Consider the following 26,964-nt stretch of genomic DNA (forward strand, 5'->3'; position numbering starts at 1 on the left):
TCCCGGTGTCCCCTCACTCACAGGACACATGTAATACAGACAGTCCCGGTGTCCCCTCACTCTCAGGACACATGTAATACAGACAGGCCCAGTGTCCCCTCACTCTCAGGACACGTGTAATACAGACAGTCCCGGTGTCCCCTCACTCTCAGGACACATGTAATACAGACAGTCCCGGTGTCCTCTCACTCTCAGGACACATGTAATACAGACAGTCCCGGTGTCCCCTCACTCTCAGGACACATGTAATACAGACAGTCCCGGTAGGAGGAGACATAATACAGATAGTAAGAAATAGGATTCTAAAGTGTTATTACGTCAGAGTTTTGTGTCATTTTCTATTTAGATCTAAGTGCAGACTGATGTTATTTGGTGTTTCCAGTAACCATTTCTTCCTTATCCGTCCCTTCCACATAAGGGTTTATGAGAGATTCACATGCTCTGCGTATCCCTTGTCTCTCGGGTCTCAGTTACCCTGATTGGGCATTAGGGGCATCAAGGAGCTGTGGGTACTTTGAGTTGAGCTCCAGTTACTTAGTGTTAGGTTAGGTCCGTCCCATGGATGGCACAGGGCCACCTGGGGAGAGCTGGTGGTACCATCGTGCACACAGTGAGAGGATCGGGGTGTGTAGAGGACACGGGTGGATGCATCAATTTGGCAGCTGTGGTGGAGAAATTTCGGTGGACCCCACCTTAAGTTGGGGTAAGTTGAAATCCAGACCGTCTACAGCTTTCTATCCACTCCCCATAGAGTTTGTTCATCTGTTATAGGTCTATTATTGTGTAAAAATCTCCAGTAACTGTGAAGTGCACTGACCTTCGGAGGCAGGTAGATGGCGCTCCTGCTCACATAAAGAAACATTGCGGCTCCTCAGATTTGGCGGTTTTATTGGTGGTAAAAGACAAGTAACAATATATCAGACACTTGCAGGAATCAGATTCCAGCTTCTGGTTGGTTGTTACAGGTTTTTGGTGAGGTTTTAAGTTATTGCAGGGGGCAGTATTTGGGCATCTGTAGGGGGCAGTATTCTGGGGTCTGTAGGGTGCAGTATTCGGGGGTCTGTAGGGAGCAGTTTTTGGGGGTCTGTAGGGAGCGGTATTCTGGGGTCTGTAGGGGGTAGTATTCTGGGGTCTGTAGGGGGCAGTATTCGGGGGTCTGTAGGGAGCAGTTTTTGGGGGTCTGTAGGGAGCGGTATTCTGGGGTCTGTAAGGGGCAGTATTCTGGGGTCTGTAGGGGGTAGTATTGGGGAGTATGTAGGGGCAGTGTTCGGGGGTATGGAGGGGGCAGTATTCGGGGGTCTGTAGGGGGCAGTATTCGGGGGTATGTAGAGGACAGTATTACGGAGGTCTGTAGGGGGCAGTATTCGGGGGTCTGTAGGGAGCAGTTTTTGGGGGTCTGTAGGGAGCGGTATTCTGGGGTCTGTAAGGGGCAGTATTCTGGGGTCTGTAGGGGGCAGTATTTGGGGGTCTGTAGCGGGCAGTATTCTGGGGTATGCAGGGGGCAGTATTTGGCTGCATGTAGAGGACAGTATTACGGGCGTCTGTAGGGGGTAGTATTCGGGAGTATGTAGGGGGCAGTATTCGGGGGTCTGTAGGGGGCAGTATTCGGGGGTATGTAGGGGGCAGTATTTGGGGGTATGTAGAGGACAGTATTACGGAGGTCTGTAGGGGGCAGTATTCGGGGGTATGTAGGGGGTAGTATTCGGGGGTCTGTAGGGGGCAGTATTTGGGGGTCTGTATTGGGCAGTATTATGGGGGTCTGTAGGGGGTGGTATTCGTGGGTCTGTATGGAGCAGTATTCTGGGGTCTGTATGGGGCAGTATTTGGGGGTATGTAGAGGACAGTATTACGGGGGACTGTAGGGGGCAGTATTCGGGTGTATGTAGGGAGCAGTGTTCGGGGGTATGTATGGGGCAGTATTCTGGGGTCTGTAGGGGACAGTATTTGGGGGTATGTAGAGGACAGCATTACGGGGGACTGTAGGGGGCAGTATTCGGGTATATGTAAGCTCTTAGTCAATCTTCCCCTCCCTACATCTCCAATCTCATCTCTACCTACACGCCTACCAGCCCCCTCCCCTCTGCCTGTGACCACCACCTCACTACTTCACTGATCACCTCCTCTCACTCTCGTCTTCAGGACTTTGCCCGGGCTGCTCCCTAGCTGTGGAACGATCTTCCACGTTCCATCAGGTTAGCATCTACTCTCAAAGGCTTCAAGCGTGCCCTTAAGACTCATTATTTTATTCAAGTCTATCAGTCTTCCTAATTCTCTTGTCCTGGCTCTCTCCCCCAGTTAGTACCACCCTTTATGTGTCTCCCCCTTCCCTTTAGGTTGTTAGCTCTCATGAGCAGGCCCCTCTTTCCTTGTGTGCTCCTTCTACTGTTCCTTCACCCTCTGTACCTCTTGGCCTGCTTCGCTAGCCCTGTTTTACCTGTTGTATTAAGCTTCGGCCATCTTCCTGCTGATTTCTACCATCCCTTTCACTATCTGTCCCAGATATAATCTGATTTGCTTTACCCATGCACCTGTGTTTGTATATATTTGTGTATCATGTTGTGTCTTGGTTCTGTTTTCTGTATATGTAATGTACGGCGCTGCGGACCCTTTGTGGCGCCTTATAAGTCAAAGATAATAATAATAATAATGTAGGCAGCAGTGTTCGGGGGTATGTATGGGGCAGTATTCTGGGGTCTGTAGGGTGCAGTATTTGGGGGTATGTAGAGGACAGTATTACAGGGGACTGTAGGGGGCAGTATTCGGGGGTATGTAGGGGGCAGTATTTGGGGGTATGTAGAGGACAGTATTACGGAGGTATGTAGGGGGTAGTATTTGGGGGTCTGTAGGGGGCAGTATTTGGGGGTATGTAGAGGACAGTATTACGGGGGACTGTAGGGGGCAGTATTCGTGGGTCTGTAGGGGGCAGTATTCGGGTGTCTGTAAGGGGACCACTCTTGCACAGACATCTGGACGCAGTTACAATGATCACCCGGCCCATACACTATAACTACACAACGCATGTTTCTGCCTGTGTCATGTAATCTGTACACAGACCTCACGTCTGTCTCCTGGATCACCTCTCGCCCCTCGCTCATGATGTTATGTAACAGGGAGGTGATTATCTGACAAAACTGTCCCAGCTGAGTAAAGTCCTCCAAATTCCCCTAAAAAATGATAAAGCGGCTCTGGGAGTCAGGGATTGTGCTGTGGACGGACGCCAGAGGAATCTGGGTGGAGGAAAAGATGCAGAAAATGGAAAGTCCAGTGAAAAATAAAACTCAGAGTTATTGTCCGATGGCTCCGGTCCAGTAATACAGAACCAGGCTCTGGGCAAAGATCCATCACTGGGCCCCAGAGATCACAAGTTCCCCCCAGGTAATAATACAGCAAAATGTACAACAACCATCAGAATCTACTGACCTGAGCAGACAGCTCGTGTGATAATGTATTTATGTCTGATTTTCACACTGCAGGTAACACACACCTAGATATACACACACCTAGATATACACACACCTAGATATACACACACCTAGATATACACACACCTAGATATACACACACCTAGATATACACACCTAGATATACACACACCTAGATATACACACCTAGATATACACACCTAGATATACACACACCTAGATATACACACCTAGATATACGCACCTAGATATACACACACCTAGATATACACACACCTAGATATACACACCTAGATATACACACACCTAGATATACACACACCTAGATATACACACCTAGATATACACACAAAGCACACACCTAGATATACACACAAAGCACACACCTAGATATACACACCTAGATATACACACCTAGATATACACACACCTAGATACACACACCTAGATATACACACACCTAGATATACACACACCTAGATATACACACCTAGATATACACACAAAGCACACACCTAGATATACACACAAAGCACACACCTAGATATACACACCTAGATATACACACCTAGATATACACACAAAGCACACACCTAGATATACACACCTAGATATACACACCTAGATATACACACACCTAGATATACACACCTAGATATACACACCTAGATATACACACCTAGATATACACACACCTAGATATACACACACCTAGATATACACACCTAGATATACACACACCTAGATATACACACCTAGCTGCCCCTGAACCCCATTACCTACAGCCAGCAAGAGGGGCCCCTTGCTACAGGCAGGGAGACAGGCAAGAGGGGCCCCTTGTTACAGGCAGGGAGACAGGCAAGAGGGGCCCCTTGTTACAGGCAGGGAGACAGGCAAGAGGGGCCCCTTGTTACAGGCAGGGAGACAGGCAAGAGGGGCTCCTTGTTACAGGCAGGGAGACAGGCAAGAAGGGCCCCTTGTTACAGGCAGGGAGACAGGCAAGAGGGGCCCCTTGTTACAGGAAGGGAGACAGGCAAGAGGGGCCCCTTGTTACAGGAAGGGAGACAGGCAAGAGGGGCCCCTTGTTACAGAGAGAGATCCTGCCCTGTGACAGTTACCTCAGCAGACAGGGTAATTCCTGGCTGTGTCACACTGATGTATAAATAGATATTACACTGTCCTAATCCTGTCTACGTGAACATGTGACCGCGGCGTATTGAGCGACAGCATCAATTACAGCAGAGTACTATAAATAGCTCTGTACCCGGCAGGGGGTAGGAGGGCAATAAGGTATGACAGGGCCACAATCTGATTTATAAATATTTTATCATTTCCAGGAAGCGGCATTTTTAGCACAGCCCCCCGGGGGGCTTATTATTATTATTATTTATAAGGCACCACAGATTCTGTAGCGCCAGAAGCAGAAGCAAGTAACAAATAGATGTAGTAATACACGAGTTTGGAGAGGAGCATGAGAGGCGGAGCAGAGTGGCCGGGTAGGTATGTACCTCGAGATAAAGTCAGAAATGTAAGGGGGAGAAGTGTTGGTAATGACTTTGTAAGTGAGGGTGAGGAGCTGGAACTGAATTCTGAAACTGATTGGGAGCCGATGAAGGGATTTACGCGGAAGAGGTGCGGGGGGAGAGGAAGATGAGCCACAGCATTCTATATGGATTGAAGGTCAAAAATATGAGAGTCAGGAAGGCCAGTGAGAAGAAGGCTGTAATAGTGGAGACGACAAATGATGATTAAATAGACCAGGATTTTGGTTGCTTCCTGAGAGAGGAAGAGATGGATGAAGGAAGTTGAAGAATGAGGGACCGAATGTGAGGTGTATAGCTGAGGGCAGCGGGCTTGGGTGACAGAAGAGAGAATTATGTTGTCAACCAAGAAGGAGATATTGGGAGGGTTAGGAACATTGGCAGGAGGAAAGATGATGAGCTCGGATTTGGAGATGTTGACTTTCAGGAAGCGCTGTGACATCCAGGTAGTTACAGCAGAGAGACAGCTGGATACCTTGGTTAGGAAGGTGGGAGAGAGATCAGGGGGAGGAGGAAAATTAGATTTGCGTGTCATCAGCGGAGAGATGGTATTGGAGGCCAAATGAATGAATAAGTTCACCAAGAGAGGTGGTGTAGAGAGAGAAGAGCAGAGGACCAAGGACGGAGCCTTGTGGGACTCCAATAGGAAGAGGGAAGGGGGGAAGAGTTGGAAGCAGAGATGCTAAAGGAGCAACCAGAGAGGTAGGAGGCAATACCAGGAGAGAGCTGTTTTACAAAGACCTAGGGAGTGAAGGGAGGTGAGAAGAGAATGATTGATGGTGCCAAAAGCAGCAGAGAGGTCGAAGAGTACAGAAGGGAGAAGCGATCTTTGGACTTATCTAGTGTAAGTTATTTGTTACTTTAGTGAAAGCAGTTTGAGTTGAGTGAAGGGGACAGAAGGCAGACTGGAGAGGGTCAAGTAGAGAGAGTGGGAAGAGACAAAATTGGTCAGATGATTGAAGACAAGTCATTCGAGAATTTTAGAAGCAAAGGGAAGCGGTGATAAAGGGCGAAAGTTGGAGAAAGGAGATGGGTCAATGGAGGGTTTCTTGAAAATAGGGGAGATGAGAGCATGCTTGAAACCTGAAGGGAAGATACCAGTGGAGAGAGATGTTAAGGAGGTGAGCAAGGTGACAACAAGCATTGGGAGAGAGGGAGCAGAGGAACTTGGAGGGAACAGGGTTAAGAGGACAGGTTGTAGAAGAAGAGGAGAGAGTAGTGAGGATCTCAGACACAGTAGGGTAGGAGCCAAGGGTGGCAGAGGGAGTGATAGAGAGGTAACAGATATCATTGTGGATAGAGTCAATTTTGTCTTTGAAGTAGGTGACAAAGTTGAGAGCGGTGACGTACAATGGGGGAGGAGGTGGGGGAGGAAACAGTAGAGAATTAATGGTAATGAAGAGGCGTCATGACTTGTTGGGCAGGGAGATGAGGGATGTGAAATAGGCTTGTTTGGCAAGGGAGAGGGCAGAATAGTAGGAGGAAAGGATGAATTTTTTTGTGGATGAAGTCGATGATAGCGTGGGAGCTCTTCCATTGGCGTTCAGAGGACCGGGAGTACTTTTGGAGAAGATGAGTAAGAGGGGAAGGCCAGGGTTGGGGTTTAGATTGACGGAAACAAAGTGGGGTGGCTGGAACTCCAGGGCAACAGATGGTGAAGATTTATAAAGAGAGACAGTGGCATTGGAGCATGATATTGTAGAAATGGGAGCAAGGAGGGGTTCGAGGGAGGATGCAAAGAGGATGGGGTAAATGCTGTTGACAAGAGGCAGCATGCGAGTGACTTTGGGTGGGAGGGAGGGGGGGTAAGGAGTAAAGAGAGGGCAAAGGAAATAAGATTGTGGTCAGAGAGGGAGAAGACAGAATTGGAGATGTAACAGAAATGGGAGAACACTAAGTCCAGGGAGTGACCATCATGATGGGTGGCGGAAGTTGGCCATTGGAAGAGGCCAAAGAAGGAAGTGAGAGTTAGGAGTCTAGGGGCAACGGTAGTAATAGGAGTGTAAGTAGGGATGTTAAAATCCCCAATAATAATAGTGGGAAGATCAGAAGAGAGGAAACTGGAAAGCCAGGCGGCAAAGTTATCAAAATATTGGGAAGAAGGGCCAAGGGGACGATAGATGACAGCAACAAGATGGTGAAGAGTGGAGAAGAAACCTATGGCGTAAGCTTGAAAGGAGGAGAAGGAGAGGGAGGGTTCAGGGGGGATAACACTAAAGTTGTAGCTAGGAGACAGTAGGGCACCAACACTACCTCCTTGGCAGTCCCCAGGACGGGAAGTGTGGGAGAATGGAAGACCCCAGTGGGGGAGTGCAGCAAGGGAAGCAGTATCAGAGGGGGAGATCCATGTTTCTGTAATGGTCAGGAAACCAAAGGAATGGGAGAGGAAGAGGTCATGAATAATGGAAGAGAGTTTGTTACAGACAGATCTTCCATTCTAGGTCAGGGGAAGATGTGTAAGAGGAAGGATGGGAATAAGGTTAGCGAGACTGGATGTCCGGGAGGGACAAGGTGATATGTGGTGGAGGAGGGAGTGACAGCGGATAGAGGGTATAGGCTTCGGTCTGTAGTATGGAGTAATGATGTGTGTTAAGCCATGTGGGGGAATGAGTGGAAATGTTGACTGGAGAGTAATAAGGTAAAGGAGATAGTAATTGAGACCTTGGAGAGTCATGAAATAGAAGAGTGAGCCAAAGTCCAGTTCAAATCCAGGTTAAACTCAGTTTCAACTCTTCATACTTGTGATGGCAGCAAAACCTTGAGCAGGCTTGAAAATACAATGATTAGACAGAGGACTTTGGATCAGCTGTTGCAGGGAAGGGGGTGGCTGAGCAATTAGTACAGGCCGAATAACAGAGGGGATGTTACAGGGAAATAAACTGACAGATAAAACAAAATTTCTTCAGGTGAGTAGGAGATAAGATCAGAGTCTTATTCACATAGAACCATAATAAATCATAACAATATGCATAATACTGTCCAACAGGAGTGTGATCCTGATATCCACCCATCTGTCTTTATATCACTAAATGATTAGACTGTAAGCTCATTAGTGGAGAGAATTCCCAAGCCGGATATCAGACTGCAGTATGCTCACTCCAGGGCCGGCTATCAGACTGCACTATGCTCACTCCAGGGCCAGCTATCAGACTGCGCTATGCTCACTCCAGGGCCAGCTATCAGACTGCGCTATGCTCACTCCAGGACCAGCTATCAGACTGCACTATGCTCACTCCAGGGCCGGATATCAGACTGCACTATGCTCACTCCAGGGCCGGCTATCAGACTGCACTATGCTCACTCCAGGACCAGCTATCAGACTGCACTTTGCTCACTCCAGGGCCGGCTATCAGACTGCACTATGCTCACTCCAGGGCCGGCTATCAGACTGCACTATGCTCACTCCAGGGCCGGCTATCAGACTGCACTATGCTCACTCCAGGGCCGGCTATCAGACTGCACTATGCTCACTCCAGGGCCGGATATCAGACTGCACTATGCTCACTCCAGGACCAGCTATCAGACTGCACTATGCTCACTCCAGGGCCGGCTATCAGACTGCACTATGCTCACTCCAGGGCCGGATATCAGACTGCACTATGCTCACTCCAGGACCAGCTATCAGACTGCACTATGCTCACTCCAGGGCCGGCTATCAGACTGCACTATGCTCACTCCAGGGCCGGCTATCAGACTGCACTATGCTCACTCCAGGGCCGGCTATCAGACTGCACTATGCTCACTCCAGGACCAGCTATCAGACTGCACTATGCTCACTCCAGGGCCGGCTATCAGACTGCACTATGCTCACTTCTAGGTCGGCTATCAGACTGCACTATGCTCACTCCAGGGCCAGCTATCAGACTGCACTATGCTCACTCCAGGGCCGGCTATCAGACTGCACTATGCTCACTCCAGGGCCGGCTATCAGACTGCACTATGCTCACTCCAGGGCCGGATATCAGACTGCACTATGCTCACTCCAGGACCAGCTATCAGACTGCACTATGCTCACTCCAGGGCCGGCTATCAGACTGCACTATGCTCACTCCAGGGCCGGCTATCAGACTGCACTATGCTCACTCCAGGGCCGGCTATCAGACTGCACTATGCTCACTCCAGGACCAGCTATCAGACTGCACTATGCTCACTCCAGGGCCGGCTATCAGACTGCACTATGCTCACTTCTAGGTCGGCTATCAGACTGCACTATGCTCACTCCAGGGCCAGCTATCAGACTGCACTATGCTCACTCCAGGGCCGGCTATCAGACTGCACTATGCTCACTCCAGGGCCGGCTATCAGACTGCACTATGCTCACTCCAGGGCCGGCTATCAGACTGCACTATGCTCACTCCAGGGCCGGCTATCAGACTGCACTATGCTCACTCCAGGGCCGGCTATCAGACTGCACTATGCTCACTCCAGGGCCGGCTATCAGACTGCACTATGCTCACTCCAGGGCCGGCTATCAGACTGCACTATGCTCACTCCAGGGCCAGCTATCAGACTGCACTATGCTCACTCCAGGGCCGGCTATCAGACTGCACTATGCTCACTCCAGGGCCGGCTATCAGACTGCACTATGCTCACTCCAGGGCCGGCTATCAGACTGCACTATGCTCACTCCAGGGCCGGCTATCAGACTGCACTATGCTCACTCCAGGGCCGGCTATCAGACTGCACTATGCTCACTCCAGGGCTGGCTAACAGACTGCACTATGCTCACTCCAGGGCCGGCTATCAGACTGCACTATGCTCACTCCAGGGCCGGCTATCAGACTGCACTATGCTCACTCCAGGGCCGGCTATCAGACTGCACTATGCTCACTCCAGGGCCGGCTATCAGACTGCACTATGCTCACTCCAGGGCCGGCTATCAGACTGCACTATGCTCACTCCAGGGCCGGCTATCAGACTGCACTATACTCACTCCAGGGCCGGCTATCAGACTGCACTATGCTCACTCCAGGGCCGGCTATCAGACTGCACTATGCTCACTCCAGGGCCAGCTATCAGACTGCACTATGCTCACTCCAGGACCAGCTATCAGACTGCACTATGCTCCTTTCAGGGCCGGCTATCAGACTGCACTATGCTCACTCCAGGGCCGGCTATCAGACTGCGCTATGCTCACTCCAGGGCCGGCTATCAGACTGCACTATGCTCACTCCAGGGCCGGCTATCAGACTGCACTATGCTCACTCCAGGGCCAGCTATCAGACTGCACTATGCTCACTCCAGGGCCGGCTATCAGACTGCACTATGCTCACTCCAGGGCCGGCTATCAGACTGCACTATGCTCACTCCAGGGCCGGCTATCAGACTGCACTATGCTCACTCCAGGGCCGGCTATCAGACTGCACTATGCTCACTCCAGGGCCGGCTATCAGACTGCTGTTAAACAATACAATCACATTAGAGGACCTAGTGACAGTTCTGTTTTTAGCAAATACATTTTATGCAAACAACACGCCTTCTCTTTTCTACACAACTGTTTGTAATAATAACCATCTGTACATAGATACACACCTACATAACACACAGACACAGAAGTTTTGACTTTCATTATTTTGAATTGTGCATCTTTTTGTGAGAACCGTAATTCCTCCCCCCTGGACATCGCTGAGTGTCTGGAGAAAGAGATTTCTGCTTTATATTCAGTGAGTGCTCTGTGCAGTGTGTGCGAGGGAACTGATTATATTCCTGTATTTAATCTCCATTTATCTGACCGAGCTCGGTTCACATTGTGACCCTGTAGGACCTCGGATGCTCACATTCCCACAGACCCGCAGCTTCCCCAGATCAACATATCCTGTGCATATTTCTAAGCCCTTAGGGGAGTTTCAAGCCCTCAATGATTGGTCCGTTTGCCAAAATGACAGAAAAACAATGTGGTGGTCAGTGCACCAGTCTCATGGAACAGTAATAACACATTACAAATTCTCTGCGTATTCCAGACAGAGGTCAGCACGACACAGCGGGGCCCCAGTAATGTACAGCGCAGTGTGACACGGCGGGGCCCCAGTAACGTACAGCGGTGTGACACAGCGGGGCCCCAGTAATGTACAGCGCAGTGTGACACAGCGGGGCCCCAGTAATGTACAGCGCAGTGTAACACAGCGGGGCCCCAGTAATGTACAGGGCAGTGTGACACAGCGGGGCCCCAGTAATGTACAGCGCAGTGTGACACAGTGGGGCCCCAGTAATGTACAGCGCAGTGTGACACGGTGGGGCCCCAGTAATGTACAGCGCAGTGTGACACGGCGGGGCCCCAGTAATGTACAGCGCAGTGTGACACAGCGTGGCCCCAGTAATGTACAGCGTAGTGTGACACAGCGGGGCCCCAGTAATGTACAGGGCAGTGTGACACAGTGGGGCCCCAGTAATGTACAGCGCAGTGTGACACGGTGGGGCCCCAGTAATGTACAGCGCAGTGTGACACGGCGGGGCCCCAGTAATGTACAGCGCAGTGTGACACAGCGGGGCCCCAGTAATGTACAGCGCAGTGTGACACAGCGGGGCCCCAGTAATGTACAGCGCAGTGTGACACAGCGGGCCCCAGTAATGTACAGCATTGTGTGACACAGCGGGGCCCCAGTAATGTACAGCGCAGTGTGACACAGCGGGGGCCCCAGTAATGTACAGCGCAGTGTGACACAGTGGGGCCCCAGTAATGTACAGCGCAGTGTGACACAGCGGGGCCCCAGTAATGTACAGCGCAGTGTGACACAGCGGGGCCCCAGTAATGTACAGCGCAGTGTGACACAGCGGGGCCCCAGTAATGTACAGGGCAGTGTGACACAGTGGGGCCCCAGTAATGTACAGCGCAGTGTGACACGGTGGGGCCCCAGTAACGTACAGCGCAGTCAGTGTGACACAGTGGGGCCCCAGTAATGTACAGCGCAGTGTGACACGGCGGGGCCCCAGTAATGTACAGGGTAGTGTGACACAGCGGGGCCCCAGTAATGTACAGTGCAGTGTGACACAGTGGGGCCCCAGTAATGTACAGTGCAGTGTGACACAGCGGGGCCCCAGTAATGTGCAGCGCAGTCTGACACAGCGGGGCCCCAGTAACGTACAGTGCAGTGTGACACAGCGGGGCCCCAGTAACGTACAGTGCAGTGTGACACAGCAGGGCCCCAGTAATGTACAGCGCAGTGTGACACAGTGGGGCCCCCAGTAATGTACAGCGCAGTGTGACAGCGGGGCCCCAGTATTGTACAGTGTAGAGTGACACAGCGGGGGCCCAGTAATGAAGGGGTTAATGTGACAGAGGGGTGGGGGCTCGTGTTAATCGCCCAGTGAGGTAATAACATGGAGAGGAGGTGGAGGCGGTGGGGGAACAGCAGGGATAGAGTCTGGACTGGCTCAGAGACAGAACTGTGGGAGTCGCGGTGTGTAGTACAGGAGTAATAAATCTCTGTACGCCTCCCCCATAGTCTGAGCCTCGCACATACTGCACCTTCCTCCTTGTGCCTCCACCTCCAGGTTCCCAGGGGCTCATTACGTAGCTGCACCTGATTCTCATTTCACCTGCGCTCCCAAGTGCTGGCTCCCTGTATATATATATATACACCAATCAGCCACAACATTATAACCACTGACAAGTGACGTGAATAACACTGATTATCTGGTTACAATGACACCTGATGGGATATATTAGGCAGTAAGTGAACAGTCAGTTCTTGAAGTTGTTGTGTTGGAAGCAGAAGTATGGGAGAGCGCAACCATCTTTGCGACTTTGACAAGGGTCAAATTGTGGTGACTAGGAGACTGGGTCAGAGCATCTCCAAACCGGCAGTGGTTAGTACCTACCAAAAAAGGTCCAAGGAAGGACAAACGGTGAACTGGCGACAGGGTTATCGGTGCCCAAGGCTCAATGATGTGCTCGGGGAGCGTAGACTAACCCGTCTGGTACAATCTCACGGAAGAGCTAGTGTAGCACAAATTGCTGAAAGAGTTAATGCTGGGTATGATAGAAAGGTGTCAGATCACACAGTGCATCGCAGCTTGCTGTGTATGGGGCCCTACAGCCGCAGACCAGTCACAGAGCCCATGCTGACCCCTGTCCCTGCCGAAAGTGCCTACAATAATAACAAGAGTGCCACGGCAGGACCATGGAGCACTGGAAGAAGGTGGCCTGGACTGATGAATCACGTTTCCTTTCACACCATGTAGACAGCCGGGTGAGTGTGCGTTGTTTACCTGAAGAAGTGATGGCACCAGGATGTACTATGGGAAGAAGGCGATATTGACCAATCCACACGCTGTACTGTACTGACTAATTCACATGTTGTACTGTACTGACCAATCCAGTCGCTGTACTGACCAATCCACGCGCTGTACCGTACTGACCAATCCACATACTGTACTGTACTGACCAATCAACACACTTGTGACTGGATCACTTAGAAATAACTTATATGAATTTATTTGACTTAGTAGCGCAGTGCGCCAATGTACTGAGTTTTGTATAGGAATGTATAGGATGCCATGTTGGAGGAAGTTTGTTGGTGAATTGTCTGAAGAATTCACATTCTCTCTCTTGCTAAATCCTGCCGCTTCCAGCTGCGTAACATTGCTCACATCCGGCCCTTCCTCTCCCAAGATGCCACCAAATGTCTTATTCACTCTCTGATTATCTCCTGCTTGGACTACTGCAACCTTCTCCTTATTGGCCTCCCCCACTCTCATCTCGCTCCCCTTAGATCTGTACTTAACGCAGCCGCTAGACTTCTCTTCCTTTCTCGCCGCTCCTCTTCTGTCTCCCCCCTCTACCAATCCCTTCACTGGCTCCCATTCCCCTACAGAATCCTGTTCAAGCTCCTCACACCCTCGCCAACTCCACTGCTCCCTACATCTCCAACCTCATCTCTATTCACGCTCCATCCCGCCCTCTCCGATCTGCCAATGACCATCACCTCTCCTCTTCGCTGATTACATCCTCTCACGCGCGTATCCAAGACTTCTCCCGCGCTGCCCCCCTCCACTGGAACAAGCTCCCTCCCTCCATCAGAACATCCCCCAATCTGTCCAGTTTCAAACGGGCTCTAAAAACCCACCTCTTTCTCAAAGCCTTCCAGTCTCCCTCTTAGCTTCCTACCTTATCTTCTGCCTCTGCCCCTTCTTCCCCTGAATCTGCCTCCGTTCCCCCTTCTCTCCCTCTCACCCCTGTGTTTCTCTGTCTACCCCGCCCCTTAGATTGTACGCTCCCTTGAGCAGGGTCATCTCTCCTCCTGTTTCCTTCACTTATAACTCTGCTCTCCAGCTACCTTTCCCCCACCCCTCTGGGGGTCTCCCCGTCATCCGCGCCCTTCCTCTTGGGCTCCGGCGCTTGCTTCCCTCCCCCCTCTCTCTAGCTGTGCTTTGAGCTTACTGAGTTACTGTGCTTATTGTTTACTGTACCGTGCCGTCACACCTCATATTGTAATTGTTTGTCCCTGTACGGCGCTACGGACACCTAGTGGCGCCCTATAAATAAAAATTAATAATAATAATAATAATAAAGAAAGGAATCCCATGATAATTAAACCTTTTCATCTGTCAGTGTCACCACTTTTTTAGCCTGAGTACACAGCAGAGGGTAGTTACCTTTTATCCTGACTTGTTAAAAAGATAGATGAACTACATGAAATATGCAACCAGCAAGTAATTCAGGTATTCACAAATTGATGTGAATTTTGTTAAATCCCAGATTAGAGAACATATTAGATCTTGATGCTAAATATCTGATGTAATATTTCAGACGTTGTGGTGCCAGCTAGGACAGGGGCTGGGTTATCCCCTGCCACCATGTGTGTCACGATTCACGGCAGGGAATATGGTTCCTGGGTTTGTCATGCAGAAATAGAGATACAGGTAGGGGGACTCAGCGAGCAGAGATCTTGTAAATAGTCACACTGAACAGCAGGCTGAGATACTGGAAAGGATGGTAGGCTCTGTGAGCTGATATCCAGGAATGAGCAGAGCTGAGTCAGTCATGCAGAGATACAGGAAGAGGTAAGAGAGCTCTGTGAGCTGAGAACTGTAGATTAGTCACACTGAACAGCAGAGCTGAGGTGCTGGAGAGGATGGTAACTCTGTGAGTTGATATCCAGGAATGAGCAGAGCTCAGTCAGTCATGCAGAGATACAGGAACCGGTAAGCTGGAGCCAGGGAGCCAAGTCTTCACACAGTCAGGGCTGACAAAGAACAGGCAACTGAGTGTTGGCCCAGGTGCCTTAAATAGTGAGGTGATGACAGGCTGGACGAATGGGAGCAGAGAGGAGGAGTTCTATCTGACAGGATGGATCTGTGCATGCGCAGACCCGGAATCAAGATAGCCGCCGCCATCGGACGGACGCATTGCCCGGCGCTGGCGGGGATCCCTACATTTGGCAGGTGAGAGTATCGTACCCCTTGTGTTGGGGTGATATGTGATAGTGGGTCAGAAACAGTATATAAGAGCTGTATTTTGTATTTTAACTGTATTATATCACCTGTAAGTCTGGATGATCACTAGTACCTCCAACTAGTGTGTAATGGTCCTTGTAAGGACCCCTTGAGCAAATAAACATCACTGATTGAAGATTCTGCCTGATGCCTATTGTCTGCTCTTGACAGATAAGAGCTTACACTCTAATCCTTTCCCTGGTTGTTCTGTGTTGTGCCCAGCATCTCTGTGTCAACGCTCTGCCCGCTACCCAGCAGTCCTGATCTATAGTAAGCGGTCAGGAGGTACCAGTCAGCCCACAGCAAAGAGGCACTGCAGCAGCAATACCAGCCACCCAGAAGTAAGCGGTTCTAGGTGCCGTGAAGATGCCTGGTAGAGGCAGCGAGATTCTCCTACAACTATTGCGCAGTTGGCATTCGGCGAGTGTTCGGTGGCCGGTGACAGCGGTAAGAGAGGTCAGTAACAGTCGGTTACTGACGGTGAGAAACAAACCAGATAAACTTCATCCTTCTTCCCCCAAAAGACCAGGTGGTAAAGTAAGTCCATGGGTCACAATGCTGTGTGGTACTGACCAATCCACCCGCACCTATAGACAGTATATTGAATTGCACGCATTTTAAGACACCCACGCTTAGGACATAGTTTTGGCACACGTCTCAGACATGTCCCATCTTTTTATCCTATTAGTTTGTATGCAAGAAACACATTCGCTATTTGACATTAAAACAACTTAATAAACCTCTAATACAGCAGAAACGACTCCCGTCCCATGTACCAAGTAAAAGTTGTGCTGAACACGCACAAAAGTGTAATATATTTCAGAGTGGTGAAGTAAGCACCAATCACTGCTTGCCCTGATCAACCTCCAGTGATGCGGTGTATATGCGGCTTCTCCCCAGTCTGCGTCTATTCACAAGTGTGCACACACCCATACTATACTTAGATAGCCCTCGTCCCACCTATCCTGACGCACGTGGACAGAGTCACATGGGCACATGTGTGCACCCACTCTACATGTGCATTCACGCAGGATACACTACGCAAACTGGCATAGTCCAGCCCCTATGAGCAAACAATGACAGCAATGCTCTGCAGGACGTTATGAGGGAAGATCTGAGGCAATGCTCTGCAGGACATTATGAGGGAAGATCTGGGGCAATGCTCTGCAGGACCTGCAATGCCACCAGTCAGTAATAAGGTGTAAATAGCAATGTGCGGATCATATGATAAGAAATTCTGTTATCGGTCCCTCACAGAGGTTTCTGCTTCATGTCATGTATCTGCTAAATCATCACTTCACACATTCTGTTCCTTATTCTGTGACCTCGGCCCTAATTCCTCCTCCGTATTCCAGGAAATAAATGTCAGCCCTGTGTGTCTGTGGTCTCGGACACCTGCACAGATGGGTAATAATCATGATGTCCATAATCTAGTGTCTCCTTACACTGTTATGTACACATGTCATTATATTACACGATCAGCCACAACAGTAAAACCACTGACAAGTGAAGGGAATAACACAATGATTATCTGGTTACAATGACACCCGATGGGATATATTAGGCAGTAAGTGAACAGTCAGTTCTTGATGTTGATGTGTTGGAAGCAGGAAAATTGGCAAATGTAAGGATCTGAGCGACTTTAAAAAGGGCCAAATTGTGATGGCTAGATAAATGGGTCAGGGCATGTCCAAAACCGCCGGCCTTGTGGGATGTTCCCAGTATTCAGTGGTTAGTATCTACCTTAAGTGATCCAAGGAAGGACAACTGGTGTTCCAACGACAGGGTCATGGGTGCCAAAGGCTCATTGATGCGCGTGGGGAGCTAAGGCTAGCCCGTCTGGTCCAATCCCACAGAACCGCTACTGTAGCACAAATTGCTGTGCATGGGGCTGTGTAGTCACAGACCGGTCAGAGTGCCCATACTGACCCCTGTCCACCACCACAAGCGCCTACAAGGGGCACGTGAGCACCAGAAATGGACCATGAAGCAATGGATGAAGGTGGCCTGGTATGATGAATCACATTTCCTTTTACATCATGTGGACGGCCGGGTGCGTGGTTTTCCTGGGGAAGAGATGGCACCAGGATGCACTATGGGAAGAAGGCAGCCGGTGGAGGCAATGTGATGGTCTGGGCAATGTTCTGCTGGGAAACCTTGGGTCCTGGCATTCATGTGGATGTTACTATGACACGTACCACCTACCTAACATTGGTACAGACCAAGTACACCCCTTCATGGCAGCGGTATTCCCTGATGGCAGTGACCTCTTTCAGCAGTATAATGTGTCCTGCCACACTGCAAAAACTGTTCAGGAATGGTTTGAGGAACATAACAAAGAGTTCAAGGTGTTGCCTCCAAATTTCCCAGATCTCAATCCTATTGAGCATCTGTGGGATGTGCTGGATAAACAAGTCCGAGCCATGGAGGTCCCACCTCACAACTTACAGGACTAAAAGGATCTGCTGCTAACTTCTTGGTGCCAGATACCACAGGACACATTCAGAGGTGGAGTCCATGCCTCAATGGATCAAAACTGTTTTGGCGACACAAGGGGGACGTACATAATATTAGGCCATTGGTTTTAATGTTGTGACTGATCGGTGTGTACATAAAGGGCCTGATTTAAGTCTAATTGCAACTTGTGGTAAGAAAAAGAGCACAGAACTTGAACGTATTTTTGCCCATATTCAAATCCAAGCGAATCTCAAGATGCGTTTCCATTTCATTCTGGGTGTAAGTACTCCTTGATTAAACATTACTGTCCGTGTGCAGACAGACAGAACAGACTGCAGTATACGTACATACATATGTCTGTAATACCCTGCAAGTCACAGGTATATTACTGTATGCACTCATTCAGAAATCTATAGTTCCCCAAAGTGCCTCTGGGAAGTTAAATGAAAATTGTGTTGCCCATTTTTGGGTGGATAGACTGCAAACTACAGCTCAGGCTGCTCTCTAGAGCCCAAAAATGTACTAGAAGGCTTCAGAAAGATTCTTGGGGGAAAGGGGAGGAGCCAAAAACAGACTGGCTAGAGAGAGAAGTGATGTGTGACTGCTGGCTGAACTAATGTAGGATCTTCCCATAAAGAGCCACTGAATCTATGACTGAATTGTCCTGAGGGATGTTTGCAGCCAGCCCAGAAAGAAGCACCTTTGCAGTATAGAAAAAGACCTAACTTGCCACTGTCCAGGAGATGTCAGCAGGACTCATATGAAGACAGATAAGTTTCTTTTGCTTTGCTATGTTCAAGTTATTTAACTGAGACATCAAACTGTGTTATTAAAACCTCTGAACGGGACTGTAATATTGAGAGGTGTTATAGCACTGGCTAAAGGAAGAGTTTATTCCAGCCAAATCTGCTGTATTTAAAGTTATCTATAAGGTGACTGAAACTGCCTGAAATGGATGCTGATGAGAGAATTGCAAGTTATTTAACCCTACAGCTGCTGGGAGAGAGCTGCTTATTCCATTAGACGGATTGATAAATTGACTACTGATGTCACCTTGTACAAGTAAATAAGCTTCATGTGTCAGCTGAAACTTCGCTTAAACCTGTGGATTATAATTTATCCCATTGGGTTCTGTATATCAGAGAGTGAACTAGAAAGCATCTAACTGAACAAGCTGGATTACTCCTTGTTGCATCTCTGCTGATTTTTGTCTGATAAGTATAATCGGGATAATTGCACTAAAAGTATTGTGATTTATGTTTCCATATTATTGAAGATTCCTAAAATGTGATTTATTTTGTGACATATTGAATAACATTGTATATTGATGGTATTGAGCTATTACTTCTCTACACTACCTCTACTGATCTGCTGCTGTGGTAAAGCCTTATGCCACCACCACAGAGAATAAACCCAGGAGTTTATACAGATTTAAACCTGTGTTCCTTGTTTTATGCCAACACTACCGGGGGGACCTTCGCCCCTCTACCATACCACCGGGCCTGTAGAAACCTTCCTTATACTACTTTTGGGTGCCAACCATCTGCCCCGTTACATGTGTAATGTAGGTCACATCAGAACGCATGCAAAAAAATCTATGTTATAAAATAATTTAACAGCTCTAAACAATAAAATCATTAATGAAAATATGGTTTGTAAAAACAAAATAGTTATAATTTTCCCTCATTGAGTACATAAATCAAGATGTTGTTAAAGCACTCTGTACAATCGATGTGTATTCATGGTCTATTTGCATGTTCTGCGCAATCTAGCGGCACGCATGCGTGTCGGTCATCCCTACAGTCAGCACCTGCCCAGTCGCTGGTGCACATGATGCGGCTGAAACAAGTACCCAGGGATTCAATCAGCTGCATCTACATGGGCCGGCCCTTACTGTACATGGCTACGTCCATCCGCCCCTTCTGTCCCCCGTTTCACACTACACGTCGGAAGTGTCATTTGCCTACAGAGATGAACTCATGCCGTGCATTGGTGTAAGCTCATTTCACGCATGCTACGGCTCCAACGGGACTTACGTCCAAACATGACTCAAGCTCGCTATATTTACAAATGCCCAACTTTCCTGATCATCTCAAGGTCGTTACAGGAGATATTTTTTAATGACAATGTGACACAATTACTTCCCATTTTGTAGTATAACCCAGTGGATTCCAAACTTTTCAGTTGAAGGCCCCTAAGCCAAAATAATTACCAAGTAGTCCCCCGCTTGCTTACCACTGGCCCTGGCTGAGGCACCCCTGTGAGATCTCCAATGCACCCCAGGAAGCCTAGGTGCACAGTTTGGGAACCACTGGTATAACCCCTAAAATCTCAGCTGCAGCATTAACCCTTCCGCTCCTGACCTGCCCCTGTGACCTCACGTATATTGATATTATAACATATAACTGATGGGTCCATAGATTATAAGCTTACGAGCACGGACTTCTCACCTCTCTGTCTGTTTTACCCAGCTTGCTTCTTACTGTATTTGTCCCCAATTGTAAAGCGCTACGGAAAAGGTTGGTGCTGTATAAATAAATGATGATGATGGTAATGTATAAGCTCTGTGAGTTATTGCTGATATCAGGAGCACCTGTAATATTGCAGTCACACAACGTTTCATATAACTCCTCATTAAATCCACTGGTGACATTATGTTACACTCAGCATTGCAGGACGTGAAACCATCAGCTCACAGCACTGATAACATGGTTATATCCACTGAGAAAGCAATATAATATAATATAATATAATGAGACAATATAGTAACAAACAAGCAGACACAGTATCTGTTACCATAAATCAGGACAGAAGTACAGGGACAGACCTGCAGAGGCCAAAATACATCCCCCAGTTACCTTTATTTCATAAATCAACAATTCATAGACTTTCATCCACTTCTCTTTGAATGTGTGTCCAGTGTGTATCCAGTGATAATACAGTGTATGTCCAGTGTTTATTCAGTGTGTCCCCAGTGTGTGTCCAGTGTTTATACAGTGTGTATCCAGTGATAATACAGTGTGTGTCCAGTGTTTATACAGTGTGTATCCAGTGATAATACAGTGTATGTCCAGTGTTTATACAGTGTGTGTCCAGTGTTAATATAGTGTGCACCAAGTGTGTAGGCAGTGTTTATGCAGTATGTCCAGTGTTTATACAGTGTGTCCAGTGTGTATCCAGTGTTTATACATTGTGTGCCCAATGTGTTCCAGTGTTAATACAGTGTATGTTCAGTGTTGATACATTGTGTGTTCAGTGTTTATACAGTGTGTGTTTAGTGTTAATACAGTGTGTGTCTAGTGTGTATCCAGTGTGTATCCAGTGTGTGTCCACTGTTTATCCAGTGTTTATACAGAGTGTGGCCAGTGTTTATACAGTGTGATTCCAGTGTTTATCCAAAGTGTGTTTAGTATTTATACAGTGTATGTCCAGTGTTTATACAGTGTGTGTCCAGTGTGTATCCAGTGTGTTTCCAGTATTTATACAGTGTGTGTCCAGTAGAGATGGACGGACTCGGTTCCCCGAGAACCGAACCCACCCGAACTTTGCCTATCCGAGTTCCGAGCCGAGCAGGCTCGGTACTCTCCCGCCCATTCGGATTCGAAATCGAGGCAAAACGTCATTGTGACGTATTGGTATTTCTGAGCTCGGTTCTCGCGAGATTTGAAAAGCATAAATCCCAGTCTCCACAGCAATCCATCGCCATTTGACAGAGGAAGAGAGCAGGGTTAGGTCAGAGGCTGTATTAGAGCAGGGACAGAGCAATAATTGTACACCTTATTATTTCAATTCTAATCTATTCAATTCTATTATTATTACCAATTCTATTAGCAATTGTTAGAGCAGTAAGAGAGGAGGATAGAGGAGGCTTATTTTTCAATATTTTGCACTACAAGTGCTCTGGGGTGTCCCATATTCCCCGGTGTGAAAAACTAATTATTATGGCTGTCAAAAGTGATATTTATCAGCAGTATCTATACAATTTTTTGCACTACAAGTGCTTTGGGGTGTCCTATATTCCCCGGTGTGAAACACTAATTTTTCTGGCTGTCAAAGGTGATATTTAGCAGCAGTATTTATACAATATTTTGAACTACAAGTGCTTTGGGCTCATTAAATTGGATTTAAAGCAGTCCACATATGAGCAGAATCAGCAAGCAGGTGCTGGCACCAGTCCTGATGGTAGTGTTCCCAGTACGTCATCTGGTAAAGCCTATGTAAAAGTACATAGTCTTTTTAAATCAGGGAAAAAAACATACACCCAAAAAAAATTTACTGTGTTGAAGCGAAAAAGAAGTGTAACTGAGGAAAAGTTAAGTGCCGATAAAAAAAAAATTGCCAACATGCCATTCTACACACACAGTGGCAAAGAGAGAATGAGGCCTTCGCCTTTCTCTATTAGTGGCAGATCAAAAATGTTACTGAGCCTTCTTCTTGTACGGTCACTCGTGACCAAGCAAGACCAAGTAATTTGGAGTCTAAAAGTGGTGCACAACTACTGTTACGCGGGAAAGCCGAGCTGCAAGATAACAGTAAGGCATTAGAGGATAATGTATGCTCTGAATCAGAAATGACACCAATCCCTGTGGAGAGTCCATCCAACAGTGGGATGTCTAATCGTGAGCATTCTGTTAGTGTACCCATAAAGAAGGGCACTTTCAGCAGTTCTGCTGATGTGTGCCTGAACAGCCCGAGTGTAGCCAGTGATACACAAATTGAGGATGCCACTTTGGAATTAGAAGAGGATGAGGGGGAGATTTGTGTAGGCGACGAGGGTGCTAATGAGGATGTTGATGAGGATGAGGTTGTTTGTGTAAGTCCTGCACCAGTGGCAGCAGTTCTGGCACGTGACAAGAAAAAGGCCATTGTCATGCCTGGGCATAAAACAAAAAAATCCACTGCTTATGTGTGGAATTATTTCTACCCAAATCCTGACAACAATTGTACAGCCATTTGTAGTGTATGTCAAGCCACAGTCAGTCGAGGGAGGGACCTTAACCATCTTGGAACCTCGTCTATGTTACGCCATTTGACGAGAGTTCATGGCAAAGTGTTGGGAAAAGCTGAAAGTTCTTCCAAAAAAATTACAAGCACTCCATCATCAGCTAGGACCCTTCGGTCACCTACATCCTGAAGGCTACAAAATACACCCACAACTATACCAAAAAGTGTGTACAAATGTAGAGATTGCACTGAAAAATGCCATTCTGCCCACTGTCCACTTATAGATATGTGGACAAGTGGAAGTGGGCAAACCAAAGACTATATGACTGTGACAGCCCACTGGGTTGGTCATTCACCTTCACCAGCAGGAACAGCAGCAGCATGTACACCACTACGTAACATTTGTCACAGGCAGGCCACTCTTTGTATCACCGGCTTCACTAACAGGCATACGGCTGACAATTTGTTACGAAAACTAAGAGATGCGATTGATGCATGGCTTATACCACTCGGACTCTCCCCAGGGTATGTCCTTTCTGATAACGCCAACAATATAGTGCGAGCATTACAGCTGGGTGATTTCCAACACATTCCCTGTTTTGCTCACACCATCAACTTGGTGGTGCAGAGCTTCCTACGAAGTAACCGTGAGGTGAAGGAAATGCTTTCGGTGGCCCGTAAAATTTCAGGCCATTTCAGGCATTCAGCCACAGCATGTAGGAGATTGCAGCAGCTCCAAGAGCAGTTTAACTTGCCCTGCCACCAACTTAAGCAAGAGGTGGTAACTAGGTGGAATTCCACGCTGTACATGCTTCAGAGGAAGGAGGAACAGCGCAAAGCCATCCACACATATTGCACTAGCCATGACATTGGGAGAGGAGGGGGGATGTATTTCAGTCTTACACAGTGGGGAATCCTTTCAGTACTGTGCAAGGTGCTGAAACCATTTGAAGTTGTGACGTGTGAAGTAAGTGCAGACTCTGCTCACTTGAGCCAAGTTATTCCTTTAATTAGACTATTGGAAAAGCAGCTTGAGAAACTGAAGGAGGAGATGAAAGCAAGCAATTCAGCTAAGTATGTTGGCCTTGTCGATCAAGTACTTAATTTGCTTCACAATGATCCCCGAGTTATTAAAATCTTGAACTTGGATCAGTACGCTTTGGCCACTGTGCTTGATCCAAGGTGTAAGACCTACATTGAGTCTTTGCTTCAAAATGAACGAGATGTGAACTTTTGCAAGGAGCTATTGCTCAGCAAGTTGTCCGCTGAACTGGGCCTTGGCTTGACGACGTCTCCTACTTCAGTTTCTCAAGCAGCTGCTGCTTGTAAAAAATTAAATTTTCCAAAAAGAAGCAGGGAAGACGCAGGGGGCAGACCAGAACAGTTTAACATCTGGGCTGGTTTGAAGGATTTTTCAAAAAAATGTGTGACCTTGCCCATAACTCCATCCAATACGAGTATAAACATGCAAAGGATAGTGGAGAATTATTTTCAAGAGGGGACTGATATGGAAATGTCAGACAGTCTCTTTTCTTACTGGGAAGAAAAGCAGGCCATTTGGAAACCCATGTACAAACTTGCTTTGCAATACCTATGCTGCCCACCCTCCAGTGTGTACTCTGAACGAGTGTTCAGCACAGCAGGGAACTTAGTCAGTGATCGCTGTAGAAGGTTACTTCCCAAAAATGTGGAGAAAATGATGTTTATAAAAATGAACTACATCTTCCACGAGGAAGGCCTTCACCATCCAAGACATCCAAGCACTGACTGTTCTCTAATGGCGGATTCAAGCGGCGATGAATTGATAGTCTGTGATGATGACGTACACACTGATGAGGGTGAGGATGAAGCTGAAGATGATGTTGATAACATCTTTTTAAAACTTTCTATGTAAGTGTAGGGTGCAATCTACCCCCAAAGAGGAAAGGGACTTGTGGCATTTCCATATCACGTACCGTCTTGAAAGGCTGCTGTTTGGGCACTTTCTCATTAAGGGTAGGGCGTCATAGACAGAGTGACCCCAAACTGGCTTTGTCCATTTCTCTTAATATTGTACAGTCTATAACGGCTGAATTTTTTACTATTTTCTACAAGTGGAGGGCGGCCTAGAGAGACAGAAACCAAACTGCCTTTTTCCATTTCTTTAGATATTTAACTATAAGTGTAGGGTGTAATATACACCCAAAGATGATGGCTGCATTGCCAATATCCATAGATGGAGAGGAAGACAATCAGGTTTGTGTGTAGAATTCAGGACGGCCTACCAGGAATTAAACAGTTTTTTTTTACAATTTATTAGCTTTACAATTACATTACTTATCCAAGAAACAGGTGGAGCACTAAATTCGGTTATTTTATGCCCAAAAACATTGATTTTTAAACAAAATTGCAAAACAAAACCAAACTACACAAGGGCGGTTTGGCAAAACCAAAACCAAAACCCAACGGTAATCCAGATACAAAACCAAAACACGACGGTAATCCAGATCCAAAACCAAAACACAGGGGTCAGTGAGCATGTCTAGTGTCCAGTGTGTTTCCAGTGTTTGTCCAGATGTATGTGTCTGTATTACAGATGTATGTGTCTGTATTACAGATGTATGTGTCTGTATTACAGATGTATGTGTCTGTATTACAGATGTATGTAGCATGCAGCCAGTGTTATGTATGTGTCTGAATGCCACAGAAGTTATAATTAGGAAATCATTCATCCGTATGACCTGGGGGGGGGGGGGGGGGTACAGGGACACTTTATACCAGACATCGGACAAGGAGACAACATTGACAATGACTGTACCAGGATCAGACATTGATCAGTCCTCTATCCAGGGCCGGTGCTAGGGTCCACAGCACCCTAGGCATTTTTAAAAAAGCGGCGCCCCCCCCCCCCCCCCCCCCCCGCAAAAATCGCCGCCCTCCTCCCTCCCTCCTCTCCTTACCTTGTCTCACCACCGCCGCCTCTCTGCTCCATCTCCCCCCCTCCACTCACTGACACTAGTGAGTGGAGGGGAGGAGACGGAGCAGAGAGGCGGCGGTGGTGACAAAATAGCCTCTTCCCCCCTCCCCGTGCATCTGATGCTGTGCGGCGGCCGTGACAGGTATGGTCAGCGGTCGCCACACAGTTTTAAAGTCATTTAGTATTCTGTGGCGCCCTCCAGGCGCCCGGCGCCCTAGGCAAGTGCCTAACCTTGCCACATGGGAGCGCCGGGCCTGCCTCTATCTGGCTGCTTGACATTGAGTCCTCTCTGTGGAGGGTTTTGGCTGCTCTGCAGATTAGCCGCCTCTGAACTAGTGAATAGATTACTCCTAGTGCAGTAATACAGAGCTGCCTCCGAGCTGATAATCAGACAGTGGTTTGTGTAATCTTTGTGCTGACACAGAGGAAGATAGAGAGGAATAAAGTCCTGATGATTATAAGGCACCCACATGGCCCTGGCACCCACCGTCATGTGGCACAGTCTGAGGGTCTGCCCCCCTTACCTGGCCTTAGTGCTACCAGGCAACGTTACCCCTCACTGTAAGTTCCACCAGTGTCCTGTTATTGTACCCGGCTCTGTTACATTGTATTCCTCAGCACCGTGTCTGCTGGGGGTGCTCTATATATCTACTACTACTAATTACTAGTAGTACTCTGTTACTCTGTATCCCCCATGTGCAGAGTTACTATATCTGTCTGTACCCGGCTCTGTTACTCTGTGTCCCCCATGTGCAGAGTTTCTGGCAGTCTCTTACCTCGCTCAGTGTGGAGCTGCTGTCTCTCCCAGGACTTGCAGTTGTGTGTGTGTGAGTCTCTGAATGACTTTCTGTTTTGCTCTCTCCTCCCCTCTGTGGTGAGTGGCCAGGACCCCTCCTCCCCCATCTGACTGACAGCGAGGACAGGAGGACAGGAGGACAGTGAGGACAGCGTTTCCTCAGGCTTCTATTTCCAGAGAGAAGAACTGTGACCCAGCCTCAGACAGAAGCAGCCCCCGGGGTCCTCTCTGCACCATGCCACATCCCCAGCACCTCTTCTGAGACTCTCAAATCCAGATCCCATGACCAACAAGTGGGATCTGTGGAATCCAAGGGTCCGGGGATTAAACAGTAGTACTTGTTCCCCACACCTGTTAGATTGTAAGCTCATATGGACAGGGCCATCTTTACCTTCTGTTCCCCATCATTGTATG

The 26,964-nt window shown here is 48.1% G+C and overlaps 1 protein-coding gene across 1 annotated transcript in view; it reads right to left on the reverse strand.

The window, feature by feature from the left end:
* SLC29A1 (solute carrier family 29 member 1 (Augustine blood group)) overlaps positions 1 to 26,635 on the reverse strand; it is a 61,282-nt gene extending 34,647 nt beyond the window's left edge. Inside the window, exon 1 of the mRNA XM_075204488.1 lies at positions 26,531 to 26,635. The gene's annotated coding sequence lies outside the window, so the exon portion shown is untranslated. The remainder of the gene's footprint in view (positions 1 to 26,530) is intronic.
* Between the last annotated feature and the right edge of the window lie 329 nt (positions 26,636 to 26,964).

This window comes from Mixophyes fleayi, chromosome 3, assembly GCF_038048845.1.
Source record: "Mixophyes fleayi isolate aMixFle1 chromosome 3, aMixFle1.hap1, whole genome shotgun sequence".
In the NCBI taxonomy this organism is placed as follows: domain Eukaryota; kingdom Metazoa; phylum Chordata; class Amphibia; order Anura; family Limnodynastidae; genus Mixophyes; species Mixophyes fleayi.